General features: G+C 35.9%; 1 long non-coding RNA gene across 4 annotated transcripts in view; it reads left to right on the forward strand.

Annotated features, from left to right (window-relative positions):
- LOC107313573 (uncharacterized) overlaps positions 1-12,499 on the forward strand; it is an 85,816-nt gene that overhangs the window by 9,844 nt on the left and 63,473 nt on the right. The window lies entirely within an intron of this gene.

Consider the following 12,499-nt stretch of genomic DNA (forward strand, 5'->3'; position numbering starts at 1 on the left):
ACCACCTCCACAATTAGTGCAGATTGGCAGTCTACCATCTCAAAGGAGATCCAAGATGTTGACTCTCTCACGTCCAGGGACAACACCCTCAGGCAAAGTTCAAAGCGCAGACATATTGGTGTGGTGAAGATGTTGAGTAATACATGTACAATCTTGCATTTGCTAATTAATTAATAATTTGAACTTTGTTAAAATTTAGTTTAGTTCTGTTTTTTTTCCCCCTCCCCCCCCACCCCCTCCACCCCTAAAAAAAAAAAAGGACAAGTGCTTTTCAATTAATTTTCTCACAAAATAAATACATATGGATGGCAAATCCAACCAAAACCTGGAATCTAAAAGAGTATACAGGACATGTAGACTTTACTCCTAATTTGTCATTAACTTGTTTATTTATATAATGATGTCTGGAGTCCCAGGCACTGCACAGATTGTTCTCTAAGATCAGAGAAACATCCACCCTTTAAAAAGCTAGTTACTTTTGTTTTACTGTATAAAATCACTTGATCTAAAATAATGGAAATGCAGTGTAGGTGTAGTCTGTCCCAAGTAAAAGGTATTTTGGCTCTGCCAAAAGATTTCTTGTCTCTTAAATCTTCACACATTTTGTAAGAACATTTATATTTCCTTTTTACCCGTTCTGAAAGTACAGATGGCAGGGTTTCCACAAGGGGTTCAAATATTTCTTTAATGTTAAATGTGAAAGATAATGCTTTATAAAAATGTGCGGAACTTGAAAGCAGAGTTACTGATGTATTTCTAGAGGTCCTCAAGATTTTGAGATGGAACGTACAATGACAATTCAAGATATTAGTGACAGGCACTTGGTAGTATTTCCCCACCTTACAGATTTCTTTGAATTACAGAATAAACAGACCTGTTTGAATTAAAATTAAGGACACTCCTGATACAGGAACGTGCCTTTCTTTTAGAACTGGATGATGATGTGGAGGAGCCTTTTAAGATAAATGGAGCTAGAAGATAGCCAAATAATGCCTTAGAGAAAAAGGAAGTTATTTGTGCTAAATGAGTAACTAATACACTTCGTTAAATATCCTCACATCCTAGCACAGTACTTACTTGAGTGAAGAAATCCCCAAAGTTCCACTGCTCACACACAGCCATATTATTTCTAAATCAGGAGTTGCCCATAGCAACATCCTCAGGAGTATTTCTGCCAAATGCTCTTTCTTATTTGATGCCCACCAAGGCCCTTATGGGGATCTGTATTATGGAATTACATTTTTGAATGTGTGTGACACAACAGACTGCATTATGATTGTGTAGTTCAAAACTTGGCACCAGTGCCTGCTCTTTTTCCAAAGTCAAGTGTAAAGTCTTAGGGCCCTATTAATGAAAAATCCATTCCATGGCTGAATTGCAGAAAAAGGCAGGCCTCAAATTATGAGCAGGACCTGTTATAAAAGCCATGTGTTCATGTAAAAATATGATGGAATATGGGCACAGAAAATTACATGTGGATTTCATGAGATGCAAAGGGACTCCTGGTATGCACATAAATTTATATGCTGTACTTAGAGACACAATGCAAAGGGTCAGGAGGCTGTAAATGTTTCTTTGCCGCATAAAGTAGGAAGATAAACAATGACATGTCAAATCCCTGAAACTCGAGGCTGAGGCTGAACTACAGCTTGAAGTAGGCATGTGGGACAGTCAAATGCAACTGCCCATGCATGGACAGTAAAACTAATTATGAAAGATGAAGTGCATGATACCAAGATTTGCTTTTCTTTTTCCTGAGTAGCATTTTGTTTTCTTAAGTGTAAACACAATTGGTCTTTTTTAACATAACGGTCATCCCTTGAACAAACTGGGGTCCTGTTAGTAGTTTATATATTTTATATATATGTACATTTGATGAAGGGCATGGATGATTACACTGATTACGTTTAGAAAGACAGTTATGCAATCCTAAAATATAAATGCATAATAGAAGTAAGGAAATAATATTTTCCATTTTCCCAATTATCTTGACATACTCACTGAGTATGCAATTTAACATATTCACTTTAATGTTGTCACTGATTTATCATACTTCTGGAAAAGTTTCCATCAGAAAATATATCTAGTCTATAGTATATATTAAGTGGTCCAGTTAATAGATCAGTTAAAGGTCAACCAGGGGACTGGGCTCAGTAAACATGGGTTAACAAATAGTAGACCCTGTCTGACAAACCTGATTGCATTCTATGTCATGGTGACCTGCTTAGTGGATGAGCATAAGGCTGTCGATGTGGTCTACCTGGACTTCAGTAATATCTTTGACACTGTCCCCCACAACATCCTCATGGAGAATCTGGCTGCCCACAGTTTGGATGGACATACTCTCCAATGGGTGAAACACTGGCTGGATGACCAGACCCAAAATGTTGTGATCAATGGGGTTAAATCCACTTGGTGGCTGGTCAGGAGCTGCATCCTCCAGGGCTTGGTACTGGGGCTGCTTCTGTTTAACATCTTTATTAATTTTCTTGATAAGGGGATTGAGTGCACCCTCAGTACCTCTGCAGATGACACCAAGCTGGGAGGGAGTGTTTATCTGAAAGAGGGGAGAAGGGCACTACAGAGGGATCTGGATAGCCAAGGCAAACTGTGTGAGCTTCAACAGGGCAAAGTGTCAGGTCCTGCATTTTGGTCACAACAACCCCAGGCAATCCTACAGGCTTGGGGAGGTGTTGCTGGAAAGCTGCCTGATGAAAAGGGACCTTGCTGTGCTGATGGAAAGTCAGCTGAATATGAGCCAGCAGTGTGCCCAGGTGGCCAAAAAGGCCAATGGTATCCTGGCTAATATCAGGAATGGTGTGGTGAGCAGGACTAGGGAAGTCATCCTGCCCCTGTACTCAGCATAGGTGAGGCCTCTTCTCAAGCACTGCATTCAGTTTTGGGCACCTCAGTACAGAAAGGACACTGAGGTGCTGGGGCAGGTCCAAAGAAGGGCAACAAGGGTTGTGAAAAGCTTGCAGAATATGCCCTATGAGAGGCTGAAGGAACTAGGGCTGTTTAGTCTGGGGAAAAAGAGGCTGAGGGGAGACCTTATTGCTCTCTTCCAGTACCTGAAAGGTGATTGCAGCAAGAGCAGGGCTGTTCTCTTCTCACTGGTGACAGGTGACAGGACAAGGGGAAATGGCCTCAGGTTGCACTAGAGTAAGTTTAGGTTTGATATTAAAAAATCTTCTTTACAGAAAGTGTTGTTAAGCACTGGAATAGGCTCCCCAGGGAGGTGGCTGAGTCACCATCCCTGAATGTGTTTAAAAACCGTTTGGATGTGGTGCTCAGGGATATGATTTAGTGGAGGTTTGTTAGGGCAATACAGTTAGGTCATGGTTGGACTAGAGTATCTTTAAGGTTTTTTCCAACCTGAGTGGTTCTATGATTCTATGATTACTGTATTAATATATCTTGTCTTAACCAAATTATGCAAAACAGATTATTGTCTTATTGTCTTTTTTGTTACATATATTATTTTATGTACAGCTCTACTCTGTCTTTTGTAGATAGCTTAGGCTACAACAAAGTGTTTTTTCTTTCTTTCTTTTTTTTTTTTTTTTTCTTCTTCTTTGTCTTCTTCATCTTTCTCTTCTTGGTAGTGAAGCACTGGTAGAGACTTCCCAGAGAGGAGATGGATGCCTCATCCATGGAGACATTCAAAATCAGGCTGGACAGGACTCTGGACAGCCTGAGGTTGCTGTAGGTGTCCCTCTTCATTCTGGGGAAGTTGGACTAATGGCATTTAAAGTCCCTTGCAACTCAAAGGATTCTATGATAATTTCTGTAGTGAAAATTATGGAAGCACTCCCTCTCTCTCATCGTGCTTGAGAGACAGGACTGAGGAAGAGATTAAATGTGAGTTTTCCATTAAATGCAGTTGCAGCACAGTTGGAAAATGACTTCTCTTTCACCTGAGTTAAAGAATATCTGTACGTCTGTGCTTATTTTTGTCTCAGACACAAGGTAGGCATTAACATCTGAATCATCTATGAAATTGATTTTGTTCGTTTTCAGTTTTCCCAGGAAAATAGGCCTGCACTTTCTGTTCTAGAATTTATAGATATTTTAGGTACTGCTCTCAGTACAGCATATACTGTTCTGAAAACAGAGTATTGTACTATTGTTGACTGGAGTTCCTAAGTAGGAAACAAAACAAAATCCATCTTGCAAAACAAAATCCTTCAGTCATGATTTATTAATGAAAACAACTATGGACAGTCAATAATGTAACATCTGGATTTAATGAACAAATGCACAGCCAATTTCTTTTTTTTTTTTTTTCTTTTTTTTTTCCCCAGAGTTAAAGTGGAGTAATTCATCTGTACTTTAACAAAAGCTTTTAGTTCCACATGAAGAGGTAGGCAACCATTCCGTCTGACAAAACTGAGATTGTTTCAGTCAGTTAAACTGCTCAATATTTTCCTATGTTATCTTAAGGAAAAAAAGTGTGGTATAGCCTGTGTTGTAATTTTGACATTAGGAACTGTACCTCTCTACCTGCAAGATGTTTCATATAGTAAATTTGTATATAAGTATTTATGAATCTATTATGTGCCAGCAAAGTAATAGACTTACTTTAATATGAAAGTAGCATCAAAATGAATTAAGATGATAAATAATAAAAAGGCTATGCTGAATGAAAAGTCTGGGGTATCCTTCACAGCTTATTTTAGAAGCAGATGCTCCTGTCTAATGTAACAGAGTTTCTGTTCAAGTTTTCTGAGTGGGCATTCCATGTTTTCAACTGGAAGCTAGGATTTTTAGCAATGCCTCCCATCATTAATTGTCCAGATTTTGTTGCACGCGCATTAGTAGAAAAAGGAGGACCCATACTTAGGATAATATCTCAGTAGGATTTTCTTTCTGGCATGAATATAATACATCAGTACATCTAAGTGTATCAAGGAAGCTCAACAAAGACAATATTACTACTGATGTTTAAAGTGAAACACATTTGTGATACTTTGTAGAACCAGAACTTGTGATTCTAATGCTCTTAAGCAACGGCTGAACTCTTAGTATCTTACAGCTAGCAGGATGCTTTCATTTTGGTCCTTTTCACTTGGAAGTGATTTCCATTTTTCTATTATTTACTATTAATCTTCTAAAGGAGCTTGCAAATTAATCTAGTATCACTGCTGAGCAGCACATAACAGACTGTCAGGCCCTATTGTGGGCTTTTTCCAATTAATTAATTTAGGATTTTCAGTTAAATTTAGGTGACACAACTAAACACACAAATAATCCACAAATCAATAAACAGCAAAAGTTCACAGTGGGGTTTCTTTTAAAAACAACAACAAAACGTTTCAAACATAAGTCCAATATTTATAGAGTTCTTAGCAGCTAATAGCTGAAGAAAAGCTGGACAACTGCAAATAAAGTAATGTTAGCTGAAGAAGAATTTAAATAATCATAACATGGCTGATGACTTTATCACACACAGGTACTCTGTATTGACTTCTCTACAGCATCATACTCCTTTCTGCTACTCAAGTCCTCTTATAGCTGGAGACCAGTGATCTCTGAAGGAGTTAGACCTAGGCACTAGTTGTTTTTAGTTGCTCTGCAATTTAAACTGACACATTTTATTTTCATTTGAGAAATTTGTTCATAATTGGCACAGATCTTCCTACACATTATTCATTTTCTTTAAAAAACAAATCTGTAGGCTAAAAAGAAATCTAATGAGGAGAAAAATTACTTTCATCTTTAGTTTATCTTCTAACCATTGTAAAGCAATTAGATACAACAACAATGGTAAATTTAAAAAGTATAATATTTATATCCAACTACATAAAAAATTAGATGGGCAGAATACTGTCTTGATAGAATCACAAAATCATAGAATTATAGAAATTTTGGGTTGGAAGGGATCTTTAAAGGTCACCTAGTCCAACTCACCTGCAATGAACAGGGCTATCATTGACAGCAGATTGCTCAGAGCCTGGTCCAGTCTTTATTTATTTATTTATTTTTACATTTTCAAAATGTTTCTTTCCCAGAATAGCACATAAGACAAAAACGATTCAGATGATTAATAAGTGGAACTTCACATGCATCTAGCTGGTCTTTTTCATGGGTTTTATTAATTAGAAAGGTGTATTATATCTAGCTTTGCCCATGGCTTATTGTGTGATCTTGGGCAGTACCCAATAGCAATTTTTTTTATTTTTATTTTTATTTTTATTTTTATTTTTATTTTTATTTTTATTTTTATTTTTATTTTTATTTTTATTTTTATTTTTATTTTTATTTTTATTTTTATTTTTTTTCTTTCCCCAGAAGTGACAACTAAGTCTGCTATTTTAAGTTTTTATACTATATTGGAAATGTCTGCAACCTAGTGTTCAGTGCAATAAATAGAAGACTGCAAATGTGAGTAGGATCTAAGATGAGCTACTATTATTGAAATTAGTGTGTCAATGTCATCCTTGTTCCCAAAATGGCATTTTACAGATTTTCCTTAACTCATATTTTACTTCCTTTATCATATGATTTTGTAAATGATATCAAAATATGTGAAATATCGGATTTTTCTATTGAAAATACATGAAATCACTGGAATCATACAATGGGAAGGATAGGTTAGCTGCTACCAGCCACTGCTTAGGGACCTGATCATCAGGTACTCTCATGGAAGTTCGTTTTATTGAATTTCCAGAGGCATTTGACTTAATATTACAATGCCCTATAATCATGGCTGTTTCTGTAGCAGGAAAGAGTGGTATTGTTTTCAGCCCTGACTGCTTCAAAGGATTAAATTAAGTGTGGCAGGTATTTTAATGAGAGCTTAGCTAATTATATATTTGGAGATGTAACGAAGCCCTGAAATATTTCTTCCCCGTGGGAAGTGAGAGTTCTGGTGATTACAATAGCTTAGTTCTTTCTTGCTTGACAGTTGAAAGGCTTTTTTTTTAAAATAACAGCAGGAAGTCAAGAACTTTCCTAGGCACTCCTTTCCTTTCAGAATGCTGGGTGACCTGGCACAGGAGATGCTTTGAAACCTTCTCCTGTTTCTTCAGCACCTGATAGTGATTGTTTGACTGGATATTTACACTAGACTTGAATCCCAAAGCTTTTAAACTGCTGAAGTTACAAGAGCCTGAAATGGTGCTGCCTTCACCAGAGTGATACTGGTATCACCATCTGACATCTTTCTACATTCCAGCAGTCAGATGTTGCTACTGCTGAAAACACCAAAACAGCTTAAAGAAAAACAGCTTGTAGGGCTTATCCTCCAGGCATGTTTGTGTACGTCTGAACTCCAACCACATCAGTAACATTATTAACTTTAGTGGAATCTCTCCTGTGATAGTTTATCGCGTGCATAAGAATTAGCATGATGAAGGCCTCAGTGAGTTATCTCCAAGGGGAAGCAGCCAAGGAAGCAATGAACGGGGAGGAAAGATTTCCCCTCCTGCTCTTACAGATGGCCCCTTCCATTCAAGGTTGAGAAGACCTGATGGAGCCAGAGAATGCGTAGGGGTATGTCTGCAAAACATCTGTTGCTTATGCAGTGTTTTCTTTCACTGAATGGGAGAATCATAGAGAGGCTGATAAGGGAAGGGACTTCTGGATACTGCCTAGTCCAAACTCCCTGCTCAAGCAGGGTCAGCTAGAGGAGGTCACTCAAAGCTATGTCCAATCAGGTATTTTTGAACTCCAACAAGGAACATCCAACAACTCCTCTGGGCAACCTGTGTGATACTTTGATCATCTTCATGTTGAATTTTATTTTTCTTATGTTTAGATAGAACTTTCTGTGTTCAGTGTGTGCCTATTGCCTCTTGTTCTATCCCTGGACACCACTGAGATGAATCTTGGTCCATGAAGGTCCTACTTTGCACATAAACATGTAGGCTACAAAATCACCTTATCTGTACCTGGGTCTTCCCTCCACCATCTTTTCGTAAGAAGCTAAGAGACAACAAAAAAGAGATCACATGTTCTTCACATGAACATCTTTTTATGTAACAAGTGATGGGTTCAATTCTACTTGTTCCGTTAAAGCCACAATACAACAACACTGCAAAACAGCAAAGCAGAAGTTTCTGCAGTCAGGAATAAAAAGGGATATAAGTTTGGAGATTTATGTCTGTAAGAGGGAGAAATCACTGTATATACACTAAGCAAAATTCATAGATCTATCAAGAAATAAGAGATAAAAGGAGTGCATCAGTTATAAAATTCCCTATATAATAACAATTAAAAAGGAAAAACTATTCCAGAGAAGAATCCAGTTCAACATTGGAATAGTATTTTCAATTCATAAAATATTTTCTCAGTAGTAATTCTTTCTATCATTAGTTTTGTTACTACTGTTAATGTCAGTGTCCCTAATTCAGATGTAAGCATACTGATAGCAGGTCCCATGGCTCTAAGAACTGGCATTCTATGGAAAAGGAAAGAATTAAAAGGAAAAATATTTTCTTCTTCCCTTTTCTTGTCCCTAAAAAACAAAAGGAATGGAAATATGATGGTCAAAAAAGACCCAACAAAACCAAAACCTAACAACAACAACAACAAAAAAACTAAAAAATCTTGGCAAATGTGGAATGTAATTTACTGTGTGAAGCAACAGAAGGCAGTAAGCCAGAAAAAAAAGAGATAAGAAAATCTTTGAAAATATTAAATTATAGCATGCCTTGAATTATCTCCATGAAATTCTTCTAAAGTTCTTAGTTATTGTTTGAATTACTGCAACAGAAAAAATGCCTATAGTAATAAAAGACTATCTGTATTTTTCTTTTACTCTGCTGTATTCTGTGCATTGGAGTAAATTATGTGTGTACATTGTCATATACATGTATGTATGCCATTATACATTTTCTTGGTTTTTATAATTTCACATTTAAAAAATAAACACTATACAATTTGCACAGAAATCCTACTAAGTCCAACAAGAATGCATCTAGGAATAGAACACAACTGAAACTGCCTAAAAGTGTCTAGAAAACCTACTTTCTGGATAGAATGTTCTGCAAAAGGGAATTGAAAGATTGATTGCTGAGTTTTCTTCAAAAATTTAGAAGGTATTGTGGTGTAAACTTTTAAAATAAACTGAACTAAGATTTAATTGGTACCTTGTGTTCAACAGTAGTGTTTGAGCACGTGTCATAGAATTATAGAATGGCCTGGGTTGAAAAGGACCACAGTGATCATGTAGTTTCAACTCCCCTGCTATCTGCAGGGTCTCCAGCCACCAGACCAGGCTGCCCAGAGTCACATCCAGCCTGGCCTTTAATGCCTCTAGGATGGGGCATACACAGCCTCTGCGAATCCTATTCTAGTGTGTCACCACCACTGGCTGATCTACAGTCAGGCTGAGGGATATGGTTTTCTTTCTGAGCAAGGTAACACTGGTTACATCCATGAGAATAAGCAATGGAGGCCAATGCAGCAGACCAGCTACAACTTCTGTTTACATATAAAGATATATCCCATTCTACTCCTTAGGGGTCTAAGTAGTATATTATCATGTATTTGTGTGTATTGTACAGAAGTGACATCATTCATACTTGTCTGGAATAGGTATCTAGAAGGAGGAATCTCTTTTTAACCTATGGCATTAAATAAAAAATAAAAAACTATTTTTTTTAAAGGATGTGGAATCTTATTGTTTTGAATATATGAAAAGAACAGAACTGTCAAAAATTGACAGATGCAAATTAATTCATAATATGGAACTTTTTTTTCTAAGAGAGTGGTCAGGCACTGGAATAGCCTGCCCGGGGAGGTGGTGGAGTCGCTGTCACTGGCAGTGTTCAAGAAACATCTGGATAGGGAGCTATGAGATATGGTTTAGGGGTTTTCTGCAGGTATGGTAAAGGGAGGATGGTTGGACTAGATGATCATTCCAACCTTGTGATTCTGTAAAATACACTATGAGAAAGTTTAAATATTTAAGCGAAAACTTGAAAAATTCCTTAAATCACTACTTACAAGAAAACTTCTGTTTCTTCTGTTTAACAAGTAGGTTAAAAAAGAAAAAAAAAAAAAAAAAGAAAGAAAAAAAAAAGCAATAATAACTTGAATGTGGAAAAGTGAACAAGACATTTTGTTTCAATATTTAAGCTAGTTCATTACAGTACATTTTCAGAAGTACTTAGTCTGAGGCCCTGGAAATATCTAGCAGAATCCTATAAATAAAAGAATAAAAGCTGTCTGTGAGAGGTTTTTGCTAAGACTTTCAAACCTTAAAAACTACTCAGAGGCTGAAACTTTCTGCAGTTTATCAAGTTACATGGATGAGAATGTTCTTACTGCTCTTTATGACCCTATAATATAATTTTATAAGACAATTTTGAACTAAAACATCTTCAATAAAATATAAAATAATGACCTTATTAGAAGAAATAACTGCTACTTCTGCAATGGCTGTAACAGGTATATGGTGTCAATGTGTATATATTGTAACATAGACTAGTCAATAAAACAAAGAGCCTCTAACTTTTTATGTTCAAATCATTTAAATGTTATTTTAATAGTATTTGGTGCATGCTTACTTCTTTCATTTCTGTTTGCACAATTTATAATTACTGTTGAAAATAATAACAAAATATCTGAAGGCTAAAATTGATACGGATTCTGAGATAGGTTACATGAGTAACCCCAAAAATGTTAGAATTGCTTTGAAGATTGTTTCATAATTGCAACCTACTTGTAATATTAACACAACATTTGTGTTTAAAACTGTATCCTTAAGCAAATCTGTTGCAATTTACCAAGCTTACGGAAACAAAATACTGCATTATAAAGGACAATGCTTATAAAAGTTTTGCCATTATGTGGTTGCCCAGGTTCTGAGCACCCTGATGTAGCGATGTAGCTGTAGGTGTCCTTGTTCGCTGACAACAAATTGGACCAGATGGTCTTAAGGGTACCTTCCAACACAAGCAATTCTATGATTTTATTCTATAATTTTATATCAAAGATCTAAATGCCTATACTGAGTATTCAGAAATATCTAGTATGAAGAGTTCCTTTCAAGATCAGGGAAGCAGTGTTGCAGAACATTACCCTTTACAGCTTACCCTTTACTTTCTCAGTGCCTATAATATCCTATAGCAAATGAAGACATAGCTCTTCATATCCTTAAAAGAATGGCTCAGATAAATATTGCCCCCAGTGGTACAGTGGTACAGTATCATTTCATACCCTTAATGAAGCACTGAATTGAGAAGCTCAGTAGGACCTTCAGAAATGTACACAAGCTTTCATGAATCTTTCAAGTACTCCTTCTTTAACTTTCAAGGTTTGCATCTGGTTTTCCAAATCAGAATATGCAATTATGGTATCTGAAACCTGAATCTGAAATCTGAAAAAAATTAAGAGCAGAGAACAAGAAGCTCCAAAAGGAACTGTGAAAATACCCAAACTGCAGTATGAATTTAGTTACAGCTGAAATTATCTGCATATATGAATGATTTGTCTGAAAAACAGTTTATTTTCAGAGTATCTGGAAATAAAAGAAAAGCATGGATGCATAGGGCTGTGACAATGACTCACTCTATAGATCACTGAAACAATATTTTTTGACTAATATTTCCAATTAGTTGCTCAGTTATAGTCATAACAGTTCCAGCTTACTTCTTATGTTGCTTAAAATTTATGACTTTAATAGTGTTACAGACTAAATATTAATTTTATAACAAATTTTAGATATGCTTATAAAAAGGGCATTATATCATAGCAGTGATATATTTAAGAAAGTGAACTAAGAATATGCCATCATTTTTAATAAGTCTTTAGAAAATAAACCAAAGAAGAATATATATTCTTATTTATTTATTTATTTATTTTTGAATCTTCAAGCAAATGTGGTAAACCACTGAAAGGCTATTCTAAAATTCTAAATAGCTTTAAAAAGTCACAAAATATACTGTTGTTATTGCTTATACATTTTACAGTGTTTCTTTATAACTCTACAGTTTTCACCCTTATTATATTCCATCAAACTTTCTAAAAAATGTATGCTTTCATATATACATGTATGTATTTCCTTGAGATTTTATATTGGAACTTATCTGTTTTAATAGATTTAAAATAAAACTCATGCAATAGTCATGAAAGTGTTATCATGGCCTCAGTCACCATCTGTTTGCTATAACTGACTTCCAAGAAATAAAACAGGTTAGTACAGCAAAAGTTTATTGCAAAAAAAAAATAAAAATTGCATTAATAATGAGTGTGTGTGTGTGGTGGTGTGGGCAGGGGGGGGGGGGGCTTGCAGGCAAACAGGGATGGGGGCCTTTCTTGTATGGATTTGGGCTTTTTTTTTACTGTGATTTGTTTTGTTTATTTCTGTTCTGTAGGTTTACCTAATACAGAATTTATAATTGATATAGATTACTTGTGTATGGTACCTATTAGTGTCAGTCATGAGCTACCACATGAAAAGAACTTGCCATATTTTCCTCAACAGATGAGTTCACTTCTTACTGACAATGTTCATTTAAAATGATGTGTTTTCTTGTAGCATCCTGGTATG

The sequence above is a fragment of the Coturnix japonica genome, chromosome 4 (assembly GCF_054131305.1).
Source record: "Coturnix japonica strain WE chromosome 4, WE-NBRP24, whole genome shotgun sequence".
NCBI classification, from domain to species: Eukaryota; Metazoa; Chordata; class Aves; order Galliformes; family Phasianidae; genus Coturnix; species Coturnix japonica.